This window comes from Bufo gargarizans, chromosome 5 (genome assembly GCF_014858855.1).
Source record: "Bufo gargarizans isolate SCDJY-AF-19 chromosome 5, ASM1485885v1, whole genome shotgun sequence".
Taxonomy (NCBI): Eukaryota; Metazoa; Chordata; class Amphibia; order Anura; family Bufonidae; genus Bufo; species Bufo gargarizans.
In genome coordinates, this window is record NC_058084.1 from 46,811,578 (window position 1) to 46,823,922 (window position 12,345).

At 43.6% G+C, this 12,345-nt stretch overlaps 1 pseudogene; it reads right to left on the bottom strand.

The window, feature by feature from the left end:
• LOC122939296 overlaps positions 1-12,345 on the bottom strand; it is a 359,170-nt pseudogene that overhangs the window by 207,577 nt on the left and 139,248 nt on the right.

Sequence of the window (12,345 nt, forward strand, 5' to 3'; positions counted from 1 at the left end):
ACACAATGAAATATACAACAGAAATAAGGTACCTGCATATAAATACTATATGAACAATCATCTTCAATGTCATTTTAGATGCTGATTAACTTCTTAATATGTCTTTATAGCAGTCAGAATTCAGTTTTTCTCACACTGGGCTCCAAATCCCCTTGACGCAGCAGCCGGAAGTAGTGTGAAATACAGAAACAGAGGCATGGACTGTCCTACGCTATTTCCATAACACCTGTTCACTTATATGGGAGCTACTGAAACAGCGTAACACAGCCCACTCAAGTGTTTCTGTAGTTCTATCTACCTCTGGCCTCCACATGCAAGTGGGAAGAGGTTAGGAGAAGATCATCCTGAGATGGGAATACCCCTTTAAATAATATATTTTATGCTGTCTCCAGCCAACACTAGAGGGAGCCCAGGAGCTTTACTATGTATATTTTTATTGCGGAAATGTATTTATAAACAATAAGCTCCTAAGCTCCCCCTAGTGGTGGTTGCAGGCAGCCAGGATGATAACTTTTAAAGGATAACCTATCATTTTAAGAACAGTGGAGCAGATTTATTAAAGTATTTACTCCACTTTGACGCCATAAAATGTCTCCAAATTATGACAAATGCCATTTTTTGTTATAAATTGCCACTTTTTACACTCCTTGCATAAGTTATAGCTCAAAGATTTGACAGCTAATTAAATCAGCTCATTTCATTACAAACATGGGGAGAACATAAAGTGCTCATGTAGATGTTTGAGCCTAGGAACTTTTTCTCTTTTCATGTGCACATTGCATATAATTACATGAACCAGGTCGCCAGCGCTGCAAGGCAACAGGGCTACCCATCGAGCCACCCAAATGCTCTGCAAATATATATATAGTTGAAGGGTACCTATAATTTGAAGAAACATATCATAGAGAGACCCCTGTTGATGATCATGCACGCAACTGTATTTTTTCATCCACATGCTATTCACATTTTTTGAGGATAGCACACTGACCCATTAATTTCTATGGGGTCGTGCAAACATCCATATTTTTTGCGGATCCGTGTGGCCATTCAGCTACTCATAGAACATGTTCTATTGTCACCTATATTGGGGATGAGAACAGGGGCGGACTGGGAACTGAAAGTGGCCATGGAAAAAAAAGTACAAGTGGCCCCATGTTGACAGGACGCGGGGCAACATAATTAGGCACGGCAAACACATGTAGGCAAGAACAAGAGAAGTAGGCAGGGCCAGTGGTACCATATTGCAGAGCATTATACCGCCTCAGCTGAGCCAAATACCACAGTGCAGCACAAAATACTGCCAAATCACCACAGTATTTAACTGTATTGCTGTCCTGAGGACGTTGATACAGTTAAATTTAGCAGGGCACCTGTGGCTGCTGGTGCGTAAGAAAGAATCAGATCATTATGTACCCCGCTGACGGACATGAGGGGGGCTTTTCTATTGATTGGCGTGAGGAAAATGCGGAATGCACATGGAAGGTATCCATATACAGTAGATCCATTGTTTGAGGACAAACATACAGACACTTGTGTCCATGAAGCCTAAAAATGAAGTGGCAGATAAGCTCAGCTGAGCTCTGTACCCCTAGTGATCGATCCGAGCAAAACTTCTGACATGTTATTATAAAGTCAAAAAAAAAATAAAAAATCCAAAACAAAGTGTATTTATTATCAACCACAATAAATCAGAAATGCACAATCTTACCTTCCTATATAAAGTTAGTGAGATAGAACCATATGTTGACCCGGTCAGTGGATTATATCCATAAATATAATACAGCAGTTCTGGATTCTTCAAGGAAAATCGCCCACAAAATGGTTCAGTCTCGGCTGTTAAGGTGCCCCAGTAGGAACCCTGAGCAGAAAAGGAATAGTCACGGTAGATGTATAAGAACTGCAGCAAGTGCCAATAAACTCCAAGATAAAGAAAGTCAGGAAGACGACAAACAGAATGTAGATTGATGTACCGGCATGTAATGGTGGAGTTAGAGCTGAGTTTGTCACTTGGCAAAATCAGGTGTTAAAGGCCATGTAAACCATTGCAGCTAAACTACTTCTATAGTCCTAATGAATCTAAAATGAAAATGAAGTACAGGAAGTCTAGATTAAAAATGTCCTATTCGTGTATACAGCCACATAGCCCGACCCAAGTGTCTCCCCATCCTGCAGTCATACTCCCCTCTTGTTCTGTTTTTGCTTACATACATTTTGCAGGTTAGCATGAAGTAGGGAACAGATAGAAGGCAGTATCACTCGGTAATCTGACTACACAGGATGTATTTGTAGTCTGTTGCTATGGAGACACATAGGTATGCATAGTAAAGTCAAAATTATAGGAAATATTTAGGGAAGACTATTAAATAAGTTGCTCCATTTTAGATAAATTAGGAAAATAAAAAACTAATCTGCATACCTTTCTTCCCAGAATTCCACAAAAGCATGTATGGCCTATAAGTCTCCTCACACCGATTAAGGCGCTCCCTCCCCAAGGAGATAAATTTCCCCTAAATCCTGCCCTAGGCCTCTCACCCAGTTAAGCCAGTACTCTCTGCACTGATGAGGGGCAATCACCCCAAAACAACTGTCTGCAGATGAGATGCTGGCTTATTTATTATCCCTATTATCATTGTCATATCTCAAGGCCTATTTAAAGGGTCGAACATTGACTTCTAGGATAGCTGCCTTACATCTGGCGGCATCAGAAGAAGAGCTTGTTAAGAGCTCATTTGCATCCCTTTCTTCCCAGAATTCCAGAGGAGCATGTATAGTCTCCATGTAAGGTGCTCCTTCCCCAAAGAAGTTACAGTCAGGTCCATAAATATTGGGACCTCGATACTATTCTAACATTTTTGACTCTACAGTCGTGGCCAAAAGTTTTGAGAATGACACAAATATTATTTTTCACAAAGTTTGCTGCTAAACTGCTTTTAGATCTTTGTTTCAGTTGTTTCTGTGATGTAGTGAAATATAATTACACGCACTTTATATGTTTCAAAGGCTTTTATTGACAATCACATGACATTTATGCAAAGAGTCAGTATTTGCAGTGTTGGCCCTTCTTTTTCAGGACCTCTGCAATTCGACTGGGCATGCTCTCAATCAACTTCTGGGCCAATTCCTGACTGATAGCAACCCATTCTTTCATAATCACTTCTTGGAGTTTGTCAGAATTAGTGGGTTTTTGTTTGTCCACCCGCCTCTTGAGGATTGACCACAAGTTCTCAATAGGATTAAAGGGCTTCTGTCACCCCACTAAAGTGATTTTTTTTTTTTGGGCTAGTTACATTCGTTATAGTGCGATATATGAGAATATAATGGTGTTACTTACTTTCATTCAGCCGTTTCTTAAGAAAACGAAGTTTTATTATATGCAAATCAGGTCTCTACCAGCAAGTAGGGCGTCTACTTGCTGGTAGCCGCCGCAAAAAACCGCCCCCTCGTCGTGTTGATTGACAGGGCCAGCCGTGATCTCCTCCTCCGGCCGGCCCTGTCAGTATTTCAAAAATCGCGCGCCTCTGTTCATTCGGCGCAGGCGCTCTGAGATGAGGAGGCTCGTCTCCTCAGAACTCCCTCAGTGCGCCTGCGCCGATGACATCACCGAAAGAGAAGACGTCATCGGCGCAGGCGCACTGAGGGAGTTCTGAGGAGACGAGTCTTCTCATCTCAGAGCGCCTGCGCCGAATGAACAGAGGCGCGTGATTTTTGAAATACTGACAGGGCCGGCCGGAGGAGGAGATCACGGCTGGCCTTGTCAATCAACACGACGAGGGGGCGGTTTTTTGCGGCGGCTACCAGCAAGTAGACGCCCTACTTGCTGGTAGAGACCGGATTTGCATATTATAAAACTTCGTTTTCTCAAGAAACGGCCGCATGAAAGTAAGTAACACCATTATATTCTCATATATCGCACTATAACGAATGTAACTAGCCCAAAAAATAATAATCACTTTAGTGGGGTGACAGAAGCCCTTTAAGATCTGGGGAGTTTCCAGGCCATGGACCCAAAATGTCAACGTTTTGGTCCCCGAGCCACTTAGTTATCACTTTTGCCTTATGGCACGGTATTCCATCGTGCTGGAAAATGCATTGTTCTTCACCAAACTGTTGTTGGATTGTTGGAGGAAGTTGCTGTTGGAGGGTGTTTTGGTGCCATTCTTTATTCATGGCTGTGTTTTTGGGCAAAATTGTGAGTGAGCCCACTCCCTTGGATGAGAAGCAACCCCACACATGAATGGTCTCAGGATGCTTTACTGTTGGCATGACACAGGACTGATGGTAGCGCTCACCTTTTCTTCTCTGGACAAGCCTTTTTCCTGATGCCCAAAACAATCGGAAAGAGGCTTTATCGGAGTCCATTCACCATATTTTCTGCAGAAGATCAATCTGTCCCTGATGTTTTTTTTGGAGAGAAGTGGCTTCTTGGCTGCCCTTCTTGACACCAGGCCATCTTCCAAAAGTCTTCGCCTCACTGTGCGTGCAGATGCGCTCACACCTGCCTGCTGCCATTCCTGAGCAAGCTCTGCACTGGTGGCTCTCCGATCCCGCAGCTGAATCCTCATTAGGAGACGATCCTGGCGCTTGCTGGACTTTCTTGGACGCCCTGAAGCCTTCTTAACAAGAATTGAACCTCTTTCCTTGAAGTTCTTGATGATCCTATAAATTGTTGATTGAGGTGCAATCTTAGTAGCCACAATATCCTTGCCTGTGAAGCCATTTTTATGCAACGCAATGATGGCTGCACGCGTTTCTTTGCAGGTCACCATGGTTAACAATGGAAGAACAATGATTTCAAGCATCACCCTCCTTTTAACAGGTCAAGTCTGCCATTTTAACCCAATCAGCCTGACATAATGATCTCCAGCCTTGTGATCGTCAACATTCTCACCTGAGTTAACAAGACGATTACTGAAATTATCTCAGCAGGTCCTTTAATGACAGCAATGAAATGCAGTGGAAAGTTTTTTTTGGGATTAAGTTAATTCATGGCAAAGAAGGACTATGCAATTCATCTGATCACTCTTCATAACATTCTGGAGTATATGCAAATTGCTATTATAAAAACTTAAGCAGCAACTTTTCCAATTACCAATATTTATGTAATTCTCAAAACTTTTGGCCACAACTGTATACACCACCACAATGTATTTGAAATGAAACAAGCAAGATGTGCTTTAACTGCAGACCGTCAGCTTTAATTTGAGGGTATTTACATCCAAATCAGGTGAACGGGGCAGGAATTACAACAGTTTGCATATGTGCCTCCCACTTGTTAAATGACCAAAAGTAATGGGACAGAATAATAATCATAAATCAAACTTTCACTTTTTAATAATTGGTTGCAAATCCTTTGCAGTCAATAACAGCCTGAAGTCTGGAATGTATAGACATCACCAGACGCTGGGTTTCATCCCTGGTGATGCTCTGCCAGGCCTCTACTGCAACTGTCTTCAGTTCCTGCTTGTTCTTGGGGCATTTTCCCTTCAGTTTTGTCTTCAGCAAGTGAAATGCAGCTCAATCGGATTCAGGTCAGGTGATTGACTCGGCCATTGCATAACATTCCACTTCTTTCCCTTAAACTCTTTGGTTGCTTTTGCAGTATGCTTTGTGTCATTGTCCTTCTGCACTGTGAAGCACCATCCAATGAGTTCTGAAGCATTTGGCTGAATATGAGCAGATAATGTTGCCCGAAACACTTTAGAATTCATCCTGCTGCTTTTGTCAGCAGTCACATCATCAATAAATACAAGAGAACCAGTTCCATTGGCAGCCATACATGCCCATGCCATGACACTACCAACACCATGTGTAACATTCCAGAGTGGGGTTACTAAATGCTTTTACCCCACTACTAAGGGCATCAACGCGGTCATTTGATGTGATTTCCCTCATGTCATTCACCACTGTGCAGATGAAACCATTGTAAATGTGATTTTTTTCTTTGTAATGTTTCAGGTCTACCAGCAGGTGGCGGCGGCGTTGGTAGGAATAGTTATGTTATGGCTATTCAGAATGGAACATTCCAGTTCGGTTCTGTTACCTCCTGCTTAAGGCTGGGTTCACACTTGAGCGTTTTACAGCGCGTTCAAACGCGATGTAAAACGCTCAACACATGAAAACCAATGCTTCCTTATGGCCCTGGTTCACACTTGAGCGTTTTACAGCGCGTTTGAACGTGCTGAAAAACGCCCTACGCTCAAAAAAGTTCTTGAGCTTCTTTGGGGCGTTTTGTCGCGCGTTTGGAGCCATAGGATTGCATAGGAATGCGCAAATATGTTATTTTGCGCGTTTGTGACCAGAAAAACGCGCGTCCGAACGCGCGTTTGGCACATAGCAACAGTCAATAAAAGGCCACACCCTAGTGATCGGCAAGTGTCTAGCCTGACCAAGATGGAGGAAGCAGGCTGTGATAGTGAGACACTGATCAGGCTTGTGCAGGCAAAACGCTGCCTATATGACATCCAAGATGCCAAGTACAAGAATCGGAGAAGCAGGCAGCAGGCATGGGAGGACATTGGACAAAGCATCTGGCCACAGTGGAAGAGATTATCCAAAACAGTGCAAGAAGCCAAAGGGTATTGACATGTGTGTTCTGAGTGTAAAAAAACCAAACTCCTTGTGTGCACTGGTGTAAAATCTCTATGTAATAGTCCAGCCCAGCTCTACCTGCGGCCCTCCAGCTGTTGTCCAACTACAACTCCCAATATGCTGTGCTGTATTTTACTTGCTGTAGCCTGGCATGCATGGAGTTGGAGTTTTGCTACAGCTGGAGGGCCGCAGCTTCACTATCCCTGTTCTAGTATATGGCCAGTCAATGGTTCCCCATCACCCACATTCTGGCACAATGTAGTGGGCCAGTATGCTCAATTTGCACTTGTTCCAATCTGGCAATGTATTTTAAATTCAAATGTTGGCCTACATTAGTGGTGCGGATTTGTGTTATAAAGTTGATATGGATATTGTCTATGTTGAAACATTGTTGTGCTTATGGGCTATTGCAGCACTGGCACATTATAGGTGATTGTATGTCTATATAGTACGAGTATTGGGCACATAAATGGGATCTGTAATTCCGCCCACATTGTTTCCCCTTGTTAATGGACGAGTATTGGTGGGCACTATTGGGGCTTCTACAAGGGGCACGATATAGGTGAAAAAACGGCATTGCACAAATTCACTCTTCAAATCTTTTAATTCAGCCATTACAATAAACAAAGAAAATTGAATATTACAAGTTAAAGAAACAATCTTTGCAGCTGCAAAAGACTAAATAATATAAATTTATATGGCTTGCATTTGCCAAGGTAACTCCCCCTGTGGTGTCATAAAATAAGCAGTGAAGTGGTCCCGAATGGCGGCACCATGTGTGGTCCCACAAACACCGCTGCGAATCTGACTCTCCATGGAATGGCTCAACGAATCCTCAAAATTGAAGCCATCCCTTTCGCGGACAAAATTGTGAAGAGCACATGCTGCCTTCACAGCCGAGATGGCGGTCTCCAATTTGAGATTTATGGGTGAGTGCAGAACTCGCCATTTGTTGGATAATATGCCGAATGCGCATTCCACCACCCTGCGTGCTCTTGTCAGGCGATAATTAAAAACACGTCGCACAATGGAGAGACTACGGCTGGAGTATGGCCTCATAAGATGCTCACCTAGAGCAAATGCCTCGTCACCAACAAAAACAAATGGCATAGATCAGGCATGGCCAACCTGCGGCTCTCCAGCTGTTGTAAAACTACAACTCCCACCATGCCCTGCTGTAGGCTGATAGCTGTAGTCTGTCCAGGCATGATGGGAGTTGTAGTTTTGCAACAGCTGGAGAGCCGCAGGTTGGCCAGCCCTGGCATAGATGGATAAGTGGTGCCAGGCAGTGTGGTGTTCCCGGGAAGGTCAAGGGCATTAGTACTGAGCATTTGACCAAAGTCAGAATGCCCAAAAACAGCAGAGTCAGAGCTGCTGCCATAGGAACCCACATCGGTATAACGGAAACAATAGTTAGCATCACATACCGCAAAAAGAACAACAGAAAAGTATTTTTTATAATTATAGAACTGACTGCCACTCCTCATTGGCTTCAGAACGCGGATGTGTATTCCGTCAATTGCTCCTACACAGTTCGGGAAATTACAGGTTTTTTTAAAAGTATCCGCAATTTTCAGCCACTCCTCCTTGTTTGGTTGGCCCATCACAACAGCATGAAGGACCTGCCAAATGGTGCTGCAGGTTTCCCTCACAATCACACTGGCTGTGGATTTCCCGATCTGGAAGGCGTAGTGAAGACTGATCAAAGATTGGCCTGTAGCTAAATAGCTGAAAAAAATTTGAGAAAATAAAGATAAAAATTAATGGATGTTATATATTTTTTTATTATAGTAAACTAAAAAGCAAGTGGAAGAGCCTCAAAGATGCCTTCATTCGTCATCGGCGCAAAGAGAAGGAACAGAGGAGCGGAGCTTCGCCAAGTGCGCGGTCCAGCTATGTCCATGCGGAGGAAATGGCCTTTCTAATACCATGCACTGAAATGCGTAGGTGAGTCCAGGGCATACACATGCAGGAGAGGGTGTGGTATGACATGCATTCACTTTCATATCTTGCACATACTTATGTATATTTTCATGTTCACAGCACCAATAGTAACTGGTCGAAAACAGCAGGAGGAGGAAGAGGAGGAGGTCACCAGGGACAGTGAGGCCTGTGCGTCTACGGGGCCACTAAGTCCTCCTCCACCCGATCCCACCCCTCCATTTCAAACGCCCACACAGCCTGCCCCACCTGCCGTGGAACCCAAAAACATTCGGACTCACCGCCCAAAACGGAAAAGAACAGATCGCCAGGAGGACCGGCTAATTGCATGCCTGGATGCACTTGCCCATCCAGCACCCAAACTCACTAGTGATGCCCATTTCTTACTAAGTTTGGAGGAAAAAATGCAGCAAGTTCACAGAAGTCGCATAACTGAAGCGAGGGAGGCCATAACAAGGACCCTAGACAGCTTCATTACACATTATGACATCACACAGCCCAACAATGCACCACAATATCCACCACAACATCCACCAACCACTCACACATACACATCACAAACATACCCACAAACTAACATACCACACCCTCACGACACATGGCACACACAACCACAATCATCATACAGCTATCCCTCCACCAGCATGGGCAACAACACCTCCACCACCACTCAAATGCAACCTGACCAGCAATCAGGCAGAATGAGAGAGGCCATGCGGGATACCGAGCCACATTTTGCATTCCCACAATACCAAAACCTTTGAGAAATACCATACATAATTTGGTGCATCAGGGGTGTTCGACCTTTATTGTTAATATCTGAAAATTACCTAATAATTTTAAGTAAAAAAGTACGATACTTATGTTGATTGTGTTAAACACAGTTTGCGCATTTTTTGAGGAACTGTAAGATGTTATTACTTTTCCCAAAAATTAAAACATTTGCAACCTTTTTGGGACTCTTATTTCGAAGAGAGCGTTTCCGTAGGGAAAAATGTGGGTAAACTATGTATGTATGGTATCTATATGCCAAATTTAAAAAGCATACACATCCAATACCCCCCCTTAAAAACACTTGAAACGTCACAACCACCAGTAGAAAATAACAAAGGCCACACTAATATCCAGTCACCACACAATGCAAATGCTTTATAAGGCCACAATTACAGTCTACTTACCGCAAAGTAATGATCATTCTTTCCGCTGGTGGTATACTGTCCCGCATGAAGGTGTCCTGACGTTGTAAACGGGTGCCGAACAACCCCAGGAGCTCATCAAAGCTGTTGAAAACGAAAATGGTGAGGGTTAACAATACCAAAAAACTACAACTGGTACCTTCACAATTGGAACCCCACTACTATAACTATTGTATATGTACAAACCTGGTGATGGACATCCGCGTGTAGGAAAAAAAATTGTCTTCATGGGCCCGGAGGGTCTCGTACAGTGCCCAGAACTGTCCCCTTTCCTGTAGATTGGTAATGACAGGATGGACCCAGAAGCGTTGCCTGCTCTCTCTCCTTCGCCGCAAACGTCGGAGAAGGATTGCTGCCACAATTGCCGCAATTTGTCGCCTTCTGGAGAATTCCATGACTGCAAACAATCCACTCTCCCAACACACATGAAATTTCTCACCTCCATTTCTCTCTCATTAGACACCTTTCATATAGACAGGGCTGTATTTTCATTGGACAACACTGCTGTCAATCACACAAACGCGCGTTTTACACGCGTTGACTATGGACAAAAACGCGCAACAAAAACGCGCAAAAAATGCGCGTTTTGTCGCGCATAAAACGCGCATATCAAATACGATCAGGTCTGAACCCAGCCTAAGGGAAGTGGCGTTTCCCACGCCCTGCAGCAAGGGAGTGAAAACCGTTAGATCCAGTGTGTTCCAGCTCTCCCTGCAAGGGGAAGGCTGTGCAGTAGGAGCTCCCAGAAATAGGGATCCCAAACCAGGATCTTGTGTCGGTTGAGACCAAAGATCTTCATTCCCAGTCTGAGCCCTTCAGCCTCAACTGGTGACCAGCAAGCAGCACCTCCAGAACTCCAGGACGAACTATTCCCTGTGAGCCAACTCTGAGTAACATCCAGAGACCAGGAGAAGCCAAATTCCTCCTCAGCTAGTCAGTCCCATACACAGCAGAAGATAGACAGAGCAGAAGATATAGATTCCTGCCATATTCTCCAGGCATATGATAAAAGCAGAAGAGATAGTAATCCCTGCCACATATTGCCAATACCTGCTGGGACCCTAGACTATTGCTGTATCTCATGTGGATTAATGCTGCCTCCAGTAAAGACAAGTTGAATTATATTCCAAGTCTGGATCTCATTCATTGCTACTAAGTCCCTCAATTACTCCTACTAGCAACAGTAATTTTATTGCAAGTGAGCCAGGATCCAGGAGTCAGCCGTACCAAGGTAGGAGACACCGTTGACACTATACCTACTACCATACAGAGACATTACCCCACTCTGGCATTCCTCACCTGGTACGTGAGTTGCAACACCTTAAAGGGCCCTGAGACTGTAACCTGCGCACGCTGCAATTGGCGTCACAAACAAAAACTATTAACTAACATAGTGACAGCTCTTTGGATCTCATCTTGAGAGTTGACAGCAACAGATTCCAAATGCAAATAGCAGACTGGAAATGAACTCTGGACATTTTATCTGCTTATTGTAATTGGGATAATAAGGGAATAACACACACCTGGCCATGGAACAGCTGAGAAGCAATTTGTCCCATTACTTTTGGTCCCTTAACAAGTGGGAGGCACATATGCAAACTGTTGTAATTCCTACACCGTTCACCTGATTTTGATGTAAATACTCTCAAATTAAAGCTGCCAGTCTGCAGTAAAAGCACATCTTGCTTGTTTCATTTCAAATCTATTGTGGTGGTGTATAGAGCCAAAAATGTTAGAATTGTGTTGATGTCCCAATATTTGACCTGAGCGTAGTAACCCCCCCTAACAAAAAACAAAAACGTATGACATACAACTATGTTTTACTCTGAAATGCTGCGTATTGACAGGTTTCTCCCTATACACAAATATGGAGAAATATGTCAATCAAGCTATGGGCAGGGTGATGAGGATCAGATCAGTCCCCATGACTCTGTCTTCTCTGAAACACTGCAGGGCTTTATAAGACATAACTGTTTGTAACCAGGACATTCAGACAGCATGAAGCTCCTGACTGGTTTCCTTTAACGTGAGGAATCACCATACAATGCAGCTCCAATAAAGGTAGATGACAAACTCATCCCTGCTACCTCTGTATCATGCTCGTGAATAGAAAACAGAAATGCTTTAAAATATATCTTTTCATACCGGCGTTACATCCGATTCATAATTCCTGAAATATTTGACGGATGAACTTTCTTTCTGATTCGCTATCGCATCCGGACACTGAGCGCTAAACATTTGTTGTACGGCCTCTTTCACCTGGAAGAAACACATTGCAGCAGATGACTAGCACCAACATTCCCAATACGCTCACATTGTCGGCCTGCGAGTGAAATCTACCTTCTTTTATTTTCGCTTTGCATTTTTGGACACACAGTGGTGGCTCAAAGCTCGTGACCCCTTCAGAAATGTCTCTATTTCCGTACCTAACACTATGTCAGGTTCTCACACACGTCCTCAAAGTAGATAAACATGACCAAACCAAAGGAATGAGTTAAAATATTAGACATGGTCATTAATGTATTGAGGAAAATGAACCGATATCGCATGTCTGTGAGTGGCAAAAGTATGTGAACCTTTGCCTTCAGTATTTGATGCGACGCCCCTGAAGGGTTCACAA